Source organism: Populus euphratica, unplaced genomic scaffold, assembly GCF_000495115.2.
Source record: "Populus euphratica unplaced genomic scaffold, PopEup_1.0 scaffold6.1, whole genome shotgun sequence".
NCBI lineage: Eukaryota > Viridiplantae > Streptophyta > Magnoliopsida > Malpighiales > Salicaceae > Populus > Populus euphratica.
In genome coordinates, this window is record NW_011499849.1 from 798,789 (window position 1) to 812,556 (window position 13,768).

Below are 13,768 nucleotides of genomic sequence, written 5' to 3' on the forward strand. Positions count from 1 at the left end.
ACACCTCATAAAAATAAAAAAAATACATACTTTTTATATATTTTAAATATTTTTTATTTGTGCCAAGCACTTTAAAAGAGCCAACTACACCTTAAAGTCAGACACTCTCTAATGCATGTTAAAGTATTTTTTATTTAAAAAAAATATTATATTAATATTTTTAATGTTTTTTTATAATTTTTATGTGTTTATATAGAAAATTTAAAAATATATTTTTTGGTAGAAAAATTTATTTTAAATAGTGGCACCATATTACCATATATACACTTTAAATCCAATTATCTTAGACAGTATACAACAACATTTTTTAAGAATTTGTTGTATTTTCCTTTGATTAAAACTTGTTTGATTTGCTACTCTTGATTCTATGCTAGTTTGTTACTAAATCCATTAACTATTAAAATAACTGGATGGAAAAATTAAAATCATGACATTAAATTTTAAAGTTTTTTGTTTTATTTTTTAAATTGAAAAATAAATCTAAAAAATAAAATAAAAATCATTTGAGTAAAAAATCATTAAAACTAAGGGTATTTAATTCACCTCAATAGTTTTATACAGAAAACATGATGAGATCTTGAAAAAAAAAAGAGAGAGACACAGAGAGAACAGTATCGCCATGTTTGTTTTGACCTTTAAAAAAAATAAAAAATTTAATTTTTTTAATTTTTTATATTTTAAATTAATATATTTTAATGTTTTTTAGATCATTTCAGTACTCTAATATTGAAAATAATTTTTAAAAAATATTATTTTATTATATTTTAAATAAAAAAAAATATTTTTTAAAACGACAATCAATCATCCATGTTGTAAATATACTAAGGTCGTAAAGGCATCAAGACTGAAATAAAAACTAATCTTAAATTCCATAGAAGTTTCATCCATTTAACATTTTCGTAATAATAAAAGAGAGGTTACAGCTAAAACTTTCAAACGGAAGAGGGTGCCAGTGCTAGTTATAGCATATAGCTTTATAGGCACTGACAAGTAATTTTGTGATATCTATCCAGTGCCACTCTTACAGCAAGGACAGATGTACAGTATAATTCCCACACAACGTACAGTCTAACCGGTTCTCTAATCCGAGAAGAGAAAAATAACATAAGAAACCACGAACATGTTCCCTTCCTTGTCTGTCTGACCATGGTAGAAAAAAAAAAAGAAAAAAAGAAAAGAAAAGGAGAGTCCACTCTGCCGAGCAGGGCATGGTACGACCCACAGAATAATATATATAAAGATACCCCCATGATTTAATCACCTGAAGGAGATCTTATGAACAGGTAAGAAGATCCATCGCCGGAATAATATATGCAACTCAAGAATAAACAATGGATAATAACATGTATACTCTCATGCCCTCTTGTTTGGAGTGGAGGGAACAATAACCATGCTTAATCAAGTTCCTCTACCCCCTCCCAATCCCATCGGGTCGACTCTTTTGGCGGCACTAAGCCAGCCACCTGCTTCGTATGCAAATACAAGATGAGATGTAAAGCTAAGGGTTCCTCCGCACGTCTTGTGTTTTATACCTTTATTTAATCATCGTATACGTGCCGATCCCTTTTTATCATCACTCTCGTTTAATCACCGAATTAATAATTTAAAGATTTTAAATGCTGTTGCTTTCTTGAATGCAATGTCGGATTATCCAACAAGCATCCAGCAACGGCACGGGAATGATGGATTGGCCACTTGCAACCAATTAAAAAAAAGGTCCTTCATACATGGGTTTGTTCTGATGCAAGCTCAAGCCTAGTAGCACCCACCGAGAAGATAAAATGGATGATTCTGTGTAAAGCACCATCACATAGCATTCGCCATCAGGGTTGCACATTCACTTCCCCTCCACCTTTTCTTTTCTTTTTCTCTTTTTCTTCGTCACAGTTTGATTCAGTTTCTATCGAGTTTTAACAATCCAGTTATCCCCACAATTCACGACAACTGGGCTTGTCTGCACTGCTCGATCAAAGGTTGTGGAGGCATATAATTGATCATTTGCATTAACAGTGTGGTACATGACACGTAGATCCAATAAAAATTGAAGTTGCTTGGTGATTTACTTAAAACATTAGAGTAAAAACCAGTGGCTTTCATCTAGGCAAATCAACAATATTTTCCGTGTTTTTCTGCGGCTAAAATTAGTTTATTGGGCACAGAGAACTTCTATTGATCATAAGAAAACAGAGGAAGAGTATTGAGCGAGCCGATCGAATGCATGAAGATGAGAGCCACCTATCAGGCTAGCATTGACTGGCATTAATTTACAGTGCGGTCATTAACATATAATTTGATTTATGGTGGGGGAACTAGCGTGGGGCATGGAACTATGGAGCCATCTGGTTGTGGATTCTCCAACAAAAACATCCACGCTTGGAAAGCTAAAAAACAATACCCTCTCCACCACTCCAGCCCGCACTAAAAAGATAAAACACGTTGTGCTTTTTAACAATTCCCACCACCCAATACACAAAGGAGAACCAGATGGAGGGAATCCATGCCCCCTTCTCTCAAAATATTATATGCCTGGCACCACCCACTATCTTAGACTTTTATCCCACTCTACTTTATACTTGTTGCTGTATTTTACCAAAAAGAAATGGCCCATTAGAAAGCGTCAACCCTCTCTCTTAACTTATTTTAAGGTGGCGTTTGGAAGTTAAGCTCAGTGGCTAGAGATTGGGTGAATTGAGTAAGCTGGTGGGGTTTGAAAATTGTTCGAAATTCCATCATCAACCACGTGAAATGGGCACGCTTTTGGTGACATTGGCAAGGTCCAAACATAATGGGCAAGTTTTAAGTGTTTTTATGCTGTGTTCATGGGAAGGGATTGTATATTTTCCCATCTACTGTAGAGAACTAAGGGTTTTGATATATATTGAGGTTAATGGGCAAGTTTTAAGATATGCACACGTCTATCTTTGCTTTGATGGGGCACCACAATACAATGCGATGGAACATGATTTAGATGTGGTTGTTGGACATTCATATCATATCCGTCCGATGACAAGAAAACTGAGATCTTAGCATCGCAATCTTATAGATGTGATGTTGAAGTGAACTTCCCACCTTCTCTTCTCTTCAGATACTGCAATATTGGCAAAAAGAAATCCTCTTTCGTAGCGGAATGATATGGTGTTTGACATACTTGAAATGGAGAATTGCTTTAATCATTTCATCCCAACGTAGTTGGATTGAATTACCAAACATTAGCAGGGCATTAATTAGTTAGCAAGTCAACCCCCACCCACATGCTCGCTAGAACCACCGGCCCAGAACACTGGCAGCAGCACCTGTAGTCGAACCTACTTGACATGGAAGCCACTTCTGTCCATAGCGCATCACGCCAAGTGCCCAGTTCGAACAATTGAATGTCCGTGATTGTTGTTTTCTCATCCCTTTTTCTGACATGCAATACGGCCCAACAAATATTGAATAATATTTTTCACACGAGGATTTGGTCTTATAATTTGAGTAATTATAACAAATTTCATGTTATTTTAGTGGAGAACACATTATTCTGGGCTCTGATTACAGTTGAGTTATAATGAGGTGCACAGAGCGTCCGATTCCAAGTAATTATAAGGGAATTAGTAACCCTGAAATTAGCTCTCTGCTTCGACATTACTTGTCTCAATTTATTAAGTTCAAAAGGGAATAAGAGAAATAATTAGCAAGCCTTATAGTTCAACTTTCTTTTTCCCTATCGATTGAAGTCTTCCATTATAGACTTTGATTGCAATTTTCCCTTAACCTGGATTTAGAAGTCAAGATTACCCACCTCTAACAGTAATGCAATTATCATGTTGACTAGAGAACTACCATGCTATGAAACTAATCCCCATTTCACGTAAGAATAATGAGTTCGTGCTTAGTGCTCTGTTTCGTCATTAATTTGTTGTTTGGATGACAAGTTGGACTTGTGGTCAAGTAGCACTAGAGACATCCATCAACTTGCCATATTATAGTAGTTAAAAATTATTATGTTGGTTCAACAAACGGTTGTCTCTGTCATCTACAATAAAAACTTGAATACAGAACAAATCAGATGAGGTTTTCATGTCTTGCCTTCACCTAATCTGGGTTGATCACTTGGATCGTGGAGCGTTTTTATGAACTGCTTAATCTTTCTTCAAGAAAATGAAACCGGATGGACACAGTTTTGAGTTGGCATCTCGCATCCATATATTTTGAGTATCTGCTTTCTCAGGCTTTTTTTAATGCTAGTTTTTAAGCTCTCTGTATTTTAGGATAATCAACTTCAATGGCGTCTCTTAGCTATTGTCCAGAGCTCTCAACATCTGGAGAATCAAAACTAAAAGTATAATGTGTTTTCGGTGGCTTGAAAATCATGCAAAAATTCTCTGTTTTCTGTATCGTATCATCAGAGACAACCGCAATTTATGTACTTATACTTTATTAACGAGGGTGTTTGAGCCGTAGTTTTTTTTATTATTATTGTTTTAAATTATTTTTTATATTTAATTTTTGAATTTTTATTATTTAAAATTATTTTTTTATATATTTAGATCAATTTTTTTACTGTTTTGTTAAAAATAATTTTTTAAAAAACATATATTATTTTAATATATTTCAAAACAAAAAAATAAAAAAAAATCTGAATAGGATAAAAGGGACTCACTAGTCACGAATGCTCACATTCGCAAACCCAGAAACAAATCAAGCATTTTCACGAGGATAGCAGTCACCTATCCTTTGATTTTCACAGTATCGCGCTGCTCATGCACTCCGTGAGGGCGCGAGTAACCACGGACGGAGACACAATACCAACCAGGAGAGGGACAAATAAGTAATTAAATCAGTTAATTGTAATTGCCCAGCCCTCCAAATTAAAGAATTCCAAAATACTTACAGGTAAACGGGCATAATGGTAAAAAGCTGAAGGAGTTAAAAAAAAACAGGAAGAAGAAGGAAGAAAATCTTGCAAATCCGACAACCGAATCCCCGGATACAGTGGGAAACAGCAGTCTTTATGCTAAAAAGTGCTACACGCGACATACACCTTTTAATTAACACGCCGTCTTATCTTTGACACACCATTCACTAATGACACTCATGTACCCTGCTTCTCCTGTGCACCCCCTCCTCACGTGGCCCAGACCACTCGATCAAGAGTCACAGAACACGTGGCGGAATCTGGGAGGTTATGCCTAGTGATATAAAAAGAAACAAAACAAATGATGAGCGGGAAAAGAGGCAAGGGACTGCTAATATCAACTACGCATCGCATCGCCGTTGGGATCTTATAGAGCGCATGCATTTGCGCACGCATGGGCTGGCTCGTGCTCCCATACAAGACTATAAGAGAGAGAGAGAGAGAGAGAGAGACTGTTAATCTGTGGTCAAAGGATAGTTAAATGGGCTACCTTGCACGCGAGGCTTTGGTGGCACCGGGGCGTATGGTGACATATCTGAGTTTTTAAGAGATTAGATGGGGAAAGCCCTGGATACATGACATGTGGCACTTGACAGTGAATATAGTTCCAACGGGCCCACTACAGCGGTTATTGCGGACGCGTAGCCGCCAGCGGCGTGCTCTCAGCCGTCCTTTAAATGTGAGTTCTTTATTTCTGTTTTCTACACTTTTCTTCTATTATTTTTATTACTTTTTGACTGTATCCTTGGTTTTGGACTAGGTACTCGTCTTTTCGTGTATTTGCATTTTTGGGTAGCTTTTTATTCCTAACTCCGTCCTTCAAGTTAGGTCTTATTCGATTATTTGATCTTTGGAAGTCCCCCCCCCCCCTCTCTCTCTCTCTCAAACTTCCATAGTATCATAACTTGGCCCCGTCCAGGAAAATTGCCTCCTCTCCCTGACTTTTTTTAGTCTGGGGATCAGAAAGCAGGTCACCAAACTAGAGAAATAACCACAGCATGTGATGAATTACCTTCTCCTTCTTCTTCATTTACCTCTATGATGCTACTAGCAGTGGCAGTAGCAGTAGCGTTAGCATCAGCCTTGTAGGCTTTTGAGCTTGATTTGTAACCACTTTCCTCACTCACAATTCTAACCTCACGTGCAAATATCTAAGCACTCACATCAAAACGGAGATACTTCATCCTACCAAACTTGCAGTTGTTGCTAATGCCAAGGCACCGGTACCATGATCTCTCCCATCTTTGACGTTAGATTTGTTTTCGTTTGTCGCTTGCCTCATGCTTTACTATATATTTCCCGTCTAGGTATTCTAATCACCGCGATGCAACCGTGTTAAGACAAAAATTACATTCACACTTGAAAAGTCGCAATCTTGGTAACAGTAATTCAGCCCCGGCTGCGGATAAATGGCCGAATTAGCACCAAAATATAATTAACTATTCAAATAACAAAGGGTGAAAAAAATTAGGTGAAATACTATCATTTGAGGATACTGTGCTTAAAAAATAAGATATTTGATACATGTTTTGTTTCTAAACCGTGATTGATGTCCTGTTATATAATCATAATAACAATAAGATGTTGTATTTCTAAACTATAACATTATTGAAATGTTATAATTTGTAATTGTTTAAAAAAACAATTAAATATTTAATAAAATAGTTGGATTGTAGCCAAAATTATCATATTGTTTTGGTCATGAAATTTGAATTGTTTTCATATTTCAAGCCTGAAAAAGTTTATAAAATTATAATTTTTGTTATTCTAAAATTTTATTTACTTTATGATTTTAGAAAGTTAAAACATTTATAATTATATCCAAATTTAAACAGAGTTTTTTTTGTATAAGAATTATATCCAAAATTTTATCTCACTTGAAAAACATGTAAAAAGCTACAGTAATCACAAATCAACAAATTCTAACTAAATTCAATATATTCTCATTTCCCATAATGACAAATCGCTATATGAATGCAATACACACACACACACATGAAAAAATAAATATAAAATAATTTAACAATACAATATTCAAGTAATCTTTATTACAGCACTATCAATGGCTAGTCTTTCTCTAAAGGTTTCAAGTCTGATACGGAATCCTCATGCTCTTTACTAAATTGTCATGTTTTCTATCATGACATCATCAAAGGTTAATTTTTCTCTGGATGTTTAAAGTTTGATATGACAGACATTTAACCACTTGAACGCTACAATATGAACTTCACTTTTTTCGTCATCATTACATGGATAAGATATGGCCTTCCAACCCTCCCCTCAGAAAAAGTTAATCTAATATTAATAAAAAATTAATATTAAATAAAAAGATAAATGCATAAAACTTAATGGTTAGCATATATTGATTGTAAAACGACTTCATTACTTAAATGATGTTGAATTTATGTTGCTCGTATTGCATATATTCAAGTAGAAAAACTTATTTGGGATTTAGAGTAATGATCCGTCATGTTATACTCATGTACTAAATCATACACTCCTTATTGGTAATCACATAATGCATCTCTATAAAAATCTAATTCCTTCATGCATATCACTATAATACATAAGTATCGTACTGCCCTAACCAATTGTGATTATCATTTTTACCCTCGTAAGTAATGGCGTGCAAAGCTCGTATTGATATCAGCTATAATGTGTTGTGTTATGATTGAATTGTCACACTACTCATTCTATAAAATATAGCTCAACCATCTCAAAACATATTAATGGAACTACTATTGTCCGTGTATCTATCTCATTGGTATAAACAGCTTGAGCAACGACTAATCTTTCTTTCAAATAAGGCATCCAAATAACCTATAAATTATAAGTTAAATAAATATAAAAAACAAAGATTTGATGCAATTAATTATTTTATTTAATAAATATTTTTTAAAAAATATCTAGATAGCATATTGCGTATTGAGCTCATTCCGATAAAATGCTAGCACGTGCGCTGAATTATTTTCAAAAACTTTTCCAACATGCCACCTAGCATTAAAAACATGTCAGTTTAATTGTATTTTTAAAAGTCACAACAAAACAACATAAATATAAATAATTGCAAAAATAATATCGCAATACTTACATCCTAGTTGGAGATAAAGTGTAATCCATGTAATTTAAAATGTCATGTCTAGCAACCTCAGTATCAAATGCATGCTCATATGGAGATGTTTCCACATCCATAATTTTTACTAAATAAAAATATTTTATTTTATTTTATTTTATTTTATTATATATGAAAATATTCAAATCTAAATAATTATTTTGATTTTTTTAATTTGTATTGATAGAAGTAGCAAACATCTCAAAGGATGTTTAGAAATTATGATAAATTCATTTTTTTGTTGATTTAAGATTAAAATCTAAGTATTTAATGAGTTTTTTTTTTAGAGAAATGTAACTGCAATAATAATTTTTTCATGAGAAAAAGACAATATTGTTTGTTTATTTAATTTGTTTCAATTTTAATTAGTCTGAGAAATGTGGTATTTAATGGGTGTTGCTTGTTTGAAATATGACAAAATTAAAGTATGATATTTTTTTTTTTCAAGCAGTGCTATTTCTTTAAATTTTAAATATTATTGAGCTTTTTTTTTTTTTTTGAAAAAAACCCAATTGCATTTTGTTTTCAATGTTGTCGTTTTCGGATAAAATTGCGCGTGGGGTCAATCTGTCCATATCTGAAATGTAAGTACCAAAAGTACCTCTTCAGCAGCCTACTCCGGTAGTGGCAAGTGAAGGTCTAAGCTGTGATGGATTAGATTCCCATCAAATCGTCAACCATGCGGTACATGGCTTTGGCGCGGGGACCACTGATATGGTCAGTGCTTCTTTTATTACAGTTTCTGACGTGGGAAACGACGACGTCAAGCAAAACTCTCTGGCATCTGAGCTCAGTACATCCCAGGCCCATTTGTGAAAGCTTGTGAACCCGTGGCTGGCAACGCTTCATGGGCATGGCATCCCAACATTAGCTGCTTTATGAACTGGTCAAAAGCTTGGTTTGTCTGGTTTTATGAATTTGTTTTTGCCTTAAAAATGTGTTTTGTGATTTGAAATTATTTTTTTTAGTTTTTTCGGATTATTTTAATATAAAAAATAACTATTATTACAATCTCAGAAAAAGCTTGCTTGCGATATTAGATAATTACATGTGTGCCACGCAGCACTCTCAACTGGTGCTGGTTCTAAATGAATTTGAGGTATAAATTGGGCTTTAGCTGTAGGCTTGCATGTCGTTACATCGTTCTGGTCTATTAACCATAACATAGCACAGCTTTCGGTTTTAACCTTTTACCTGTAACTCTCGGATCCTTAGGGCAGAAGAAGAGTGTAGAATTTTTTAGCTATTCTTCATTGATTTTGCTATTTGAATGGGAGAGCAAAATGAAAAGGTAAAAATGACTTCTCAAAGAAAAATTATACCTACAACCAAAATATTAAAATAGATTATTAAAATATTTATTTTTTCACCAATTAAACCTTTCTTAAAAAACTAAAAGCATTAATATTAAATAAATTAAAAAACAAATGGATTGTTCAAATTTTTTTTTTATTGGAATGCACACAAAAAATATATTTATACTATTTAAAAAGCCATATAGCCAATTTAACTTTTTTTTTAATGGCTTTTGCTTATACCCAAGATATCCCGGGTTTCATGTCCTTGATTCATCAAATGCAACAAAATATATTTTATTATTATTTTGAAGCGAGCAGAATTCTTGATTACATATTCTTTTGCATCCTACTTGGTTCAAAAGAAGAAATTATGAAAGAAAAAGAAAAGCACAGAACAGACTAGCTCGTAAAGAGGATGATTGGATTGTAAGTCATAACCACTCCTCGTGCACGGTAGCAATTGGCAGTAACTGGTGAAATAAAACGGAGGCATTAAGAAAATCCAAAGCCTTTCTTTAACAGAGACTAAAGATCCAGACCGAGACAAAATGATTTGTTCCGAGAATCGGATTCACTGCTTCGAAAGAAGGAAGCTGGTGGACTGGCTCTGATAATGTGGTCCAGTTCGGCCGATCTAGCCCACTCAACGGCTACAACCCTTCAACTAAAAGCAGGCACAGACTATAATCTGACCACACCGTCTTTGCTTTGAAATAAAGTCAGGGATGCCAATGAATATCTATAATATTGTCTATTGGTTTTCTTACCCTAGCGGGACAATTTTTAAAATTATTTTTTTATTTATTTGTTATAATTAAAATAGATATTTTTTTAGAATAAAATAATTTATATTCTAAATAAATATATTTTTTATTAGATGATTTTTTTATTTTTATAAAAAAATACCCACTCTTCCATGGAAACTCTACTCTCTTGTTTATCTTTTTTACAAAAATATATTATCTATGAGAATTATTTTTTCTTAAATAGAAACTTATTATAATATGAAAAATAAAGCTAAATAAAAAATCATGCTTAGAGATTTGCATACGATAAAAGAAAAGGTAAAATAATAACTAATTTAAAAAATTGATGTAATAAATTTACAATAAAAAATAAAAAAATAGATATTGTATTCTACTAATATTGATAGAATGTTGTTTTATATAAACTTTGTAATAAATTAATTAAAAGTATAATTTTATTTGAGAATTGTAGCAAAATTGGCTCGTATTTTAAATATTATTTTAATTATTTTATTCATAATAAATTTAACTAGAAAAATAATAATTCAAAGTAACATAAAAAGGTCAAACCTAGACCCAGGAGGATTGGCCTGCCCACATCACATTGACAAAAAAAAAAAAAAAGTTCAGATGTTCGTAGCCCTCTCTATCTCTGTCCTTACTTGACACGTAAGAATCAGACACATAAACATGAAAATTTTAGGATACAAACATAAAATTTTCAAAAAATAAAGATTGAATGATAAAAAAATAAAACTTCAAGGACCAAACTGTAGTTTTCCATGCCACTCAGAGTGGTGGTCGTTGCTTCCACGTTTCAATCAAAAGATTGTGTTTGAAAGTTTTAAAAAGCTGGGCATGTTAGACACACAGACAACCAGGCTAGCCGCTTGCAAACCTGGAGAAGGCGAGACCAGTACGGAATAACAGCAACAATGAATGAGCAAGTTCTGAAGACTGTGTTGCTTCTGCAAGTGCTCTGTCTGTGTTTACAGTCTCCCCAACCATAATAGCAAATGTAGAACTCCAGGCTTCTAAGAGATTGAACCTGCATCAATACAATGAATAATTGTTAGGTATTATAATTTAATTGTATGTTTATGTTTAGTTTAACTAAGACGTGATTTGCATGAATAAAGAAGAATTTTTACTTAGTTAATTTTTAAATTTATCATTGAGAACTTACTATTAAATAAACAACTTAAGAAATATTCAAATCTTAAATAAATTAATTGGTTTCTTTACTTGTTAAAGTATTTAGAATATAGAAGGGATATGGGTGATAATGTTGTTAAAAATTATATTTTTCATTTGTATAATTTTATTACTCTTTACTTGATATAAATAAATTAAATATAATTAGATTTTTAGAATTTCAACAATATAATCTATATTAAATATTAGGTGTACTATTGATCATGGACTCCAAACTCGGAAACGAACTAAAAAATCTCACCATGAAATACTAGATTCTAAGCTTTAGAATAACATGAGAAAAACAAAGCAAGAAACATATTTGAAAAGGTCCGGAAAAATAGATGAGAACAAGACATGAGAGTTACTGTTTGTTGTAGAGAACAGCTGCCCTTCAATCCCGTTTTATACTAAATTTAGAAACTAAAATTCATGTATAATTAAATTCTGAAATTAAAACAGATGCAGAATTAACTTTGTTATGGAAATTACTATAATTTTTTTTCTTCATTTATTACCTTATTTAACCGTCATAAAATAAAATAAAACCTAGCATTTTTTTTTTTTGGCCTTCAATGTGAGATTAAGGTATGGAGTTTTGTAAAGGTAAGCCAACGAAGGTTCCTTTACATAAATCTTTTAATCATTCATATCTTGATTTAAATAAATTAATGTTTGATGTTCAAGTATTTCTTTAAATAATAATTTTTAATAAATTTTTAATTTAAAAAATGAGTCGATCTCATATTTAATTTGGTTTAATTTAACCATGTTTTCAAAATAAATTATAACAATAACATAGTTTCCTATATTTAAGTGCTATAACTTTTTTTTTTCTTGAGTACAGACATTAATGATCTTTCTGAGAGAATTTGTTCTCTCAGTTAATTGCCCGTGTGTTTTTTATTAATTGTATGTAGTGATAGTTAAGAATTTAAACTACTGAATAATAATATGGATCTTGAGTTTTGGGCCATGTTTAACCTTTTATCCTTATAATGTATCCGCAAGGCCCAATGTAGGACTTTTTTGGGATCTGTTATAGGCTAGAGGCGACAACTCTTGCTGGAAGACTCGGCTCAAAGCGATATAACCGGCTAACCACTAAAATGCTTGTGGATAATAATATCAAGACTCACGCCAGCCCACTAATTAGGCTAATATGATTGTGGATTGTTATGTTCAATTTATTCTATATCTAAACCTCATCTTTTTTCTCTCTCTTTTTTTTTTTTTCTACCATGGTCAGACAGACAAGGAAGGGAACATGTTCTGATGAGAATATCAAGTCAAATGGCACAAATATAATAATATGTTTATTATCCCTTCCATGCAATTTATGGGGTTGTTTGAAAGTATGATAGTAATTAATTTTTAAATTATTTTTTATTTAAAAATAGATGAAAATAATTTTTTTTTATTTTTAAAAATTATTTTTGACATTGACACATTAAAAATATATAGAAACACAAAAAAAATTGAAGTAAAGAAAAAAAATAATTTTTTTTAAAATACTTTTAAAATATAAAAAAACAAAGTTATTATCTTGATTCATAACTATTGTGATTTATATAGTTACTCATGTAAGAGAGTCGATCTCTATTTGGTTAAATATCCCCATGTCCATTAATACTTTAATATGGGCAAGCTAATGTGTTTATAGTTACTGACAATTAACCATTAATGAAATTATTATTAAATTTATTTAGTGTTATGCCATACATATCACATTACAAGGTTTTATATACCTTGTTCTTTTATAAATAATATTTTGTTTATAAAAAAACTCAATAACTTTATAATTAATAAAATATTAATTTGTCACTTGAACAAGTTAAACAAAAAATAAATTACAACTCTAAACAAAGTAGGATTTAATAAATTAAATAATTTAATTTATTATCAATTTAACAATTAATTAATTTATATTTACAAATCAAGTGTACCAAGCGTGCTATATTCCTTTAAATATTAAAAAAGTCATACGTGACTTGACTTAGCTTTTTAATAAGCAATTTCATAGTGTAATTATTATATATTCATACAAATATTTTGATTTAGACATTATATCATAAAGTATGTTTACTATATTAATGTATATTTGTTATCAATATCATAATTATTGATAATTTAAATAAAATTTGAAACTCTTTTGAAATCTTATTTCATCTTCCACAAGTGTTTTACAATTAATAATACTCTAAAAGGTGTAGAGGATTTGCTATACAAATTGCATTGAGGAAACTAGGGATGTTTAAAATAATTGATTAATTGAAAAAATTGAAAAAAATTAATTGAAAAAATCAATAAAACTCAAGAAAAATTAATTGAGAAAACTGATAAAACTAAAGAAAAATTAGCCAAGAAAACCAAACAGAAATGAAAAACCGATTTTCAAAATCATAAATTTTAATAGTTTTAGTTCGGTTTTGATTTTAAACTAAAAACCGAACCAAACCGAACTAGACCCACTAAAAGCCATAAGTTACAAAAATCTTTGAAGTATAAGTAGTTAAATTGC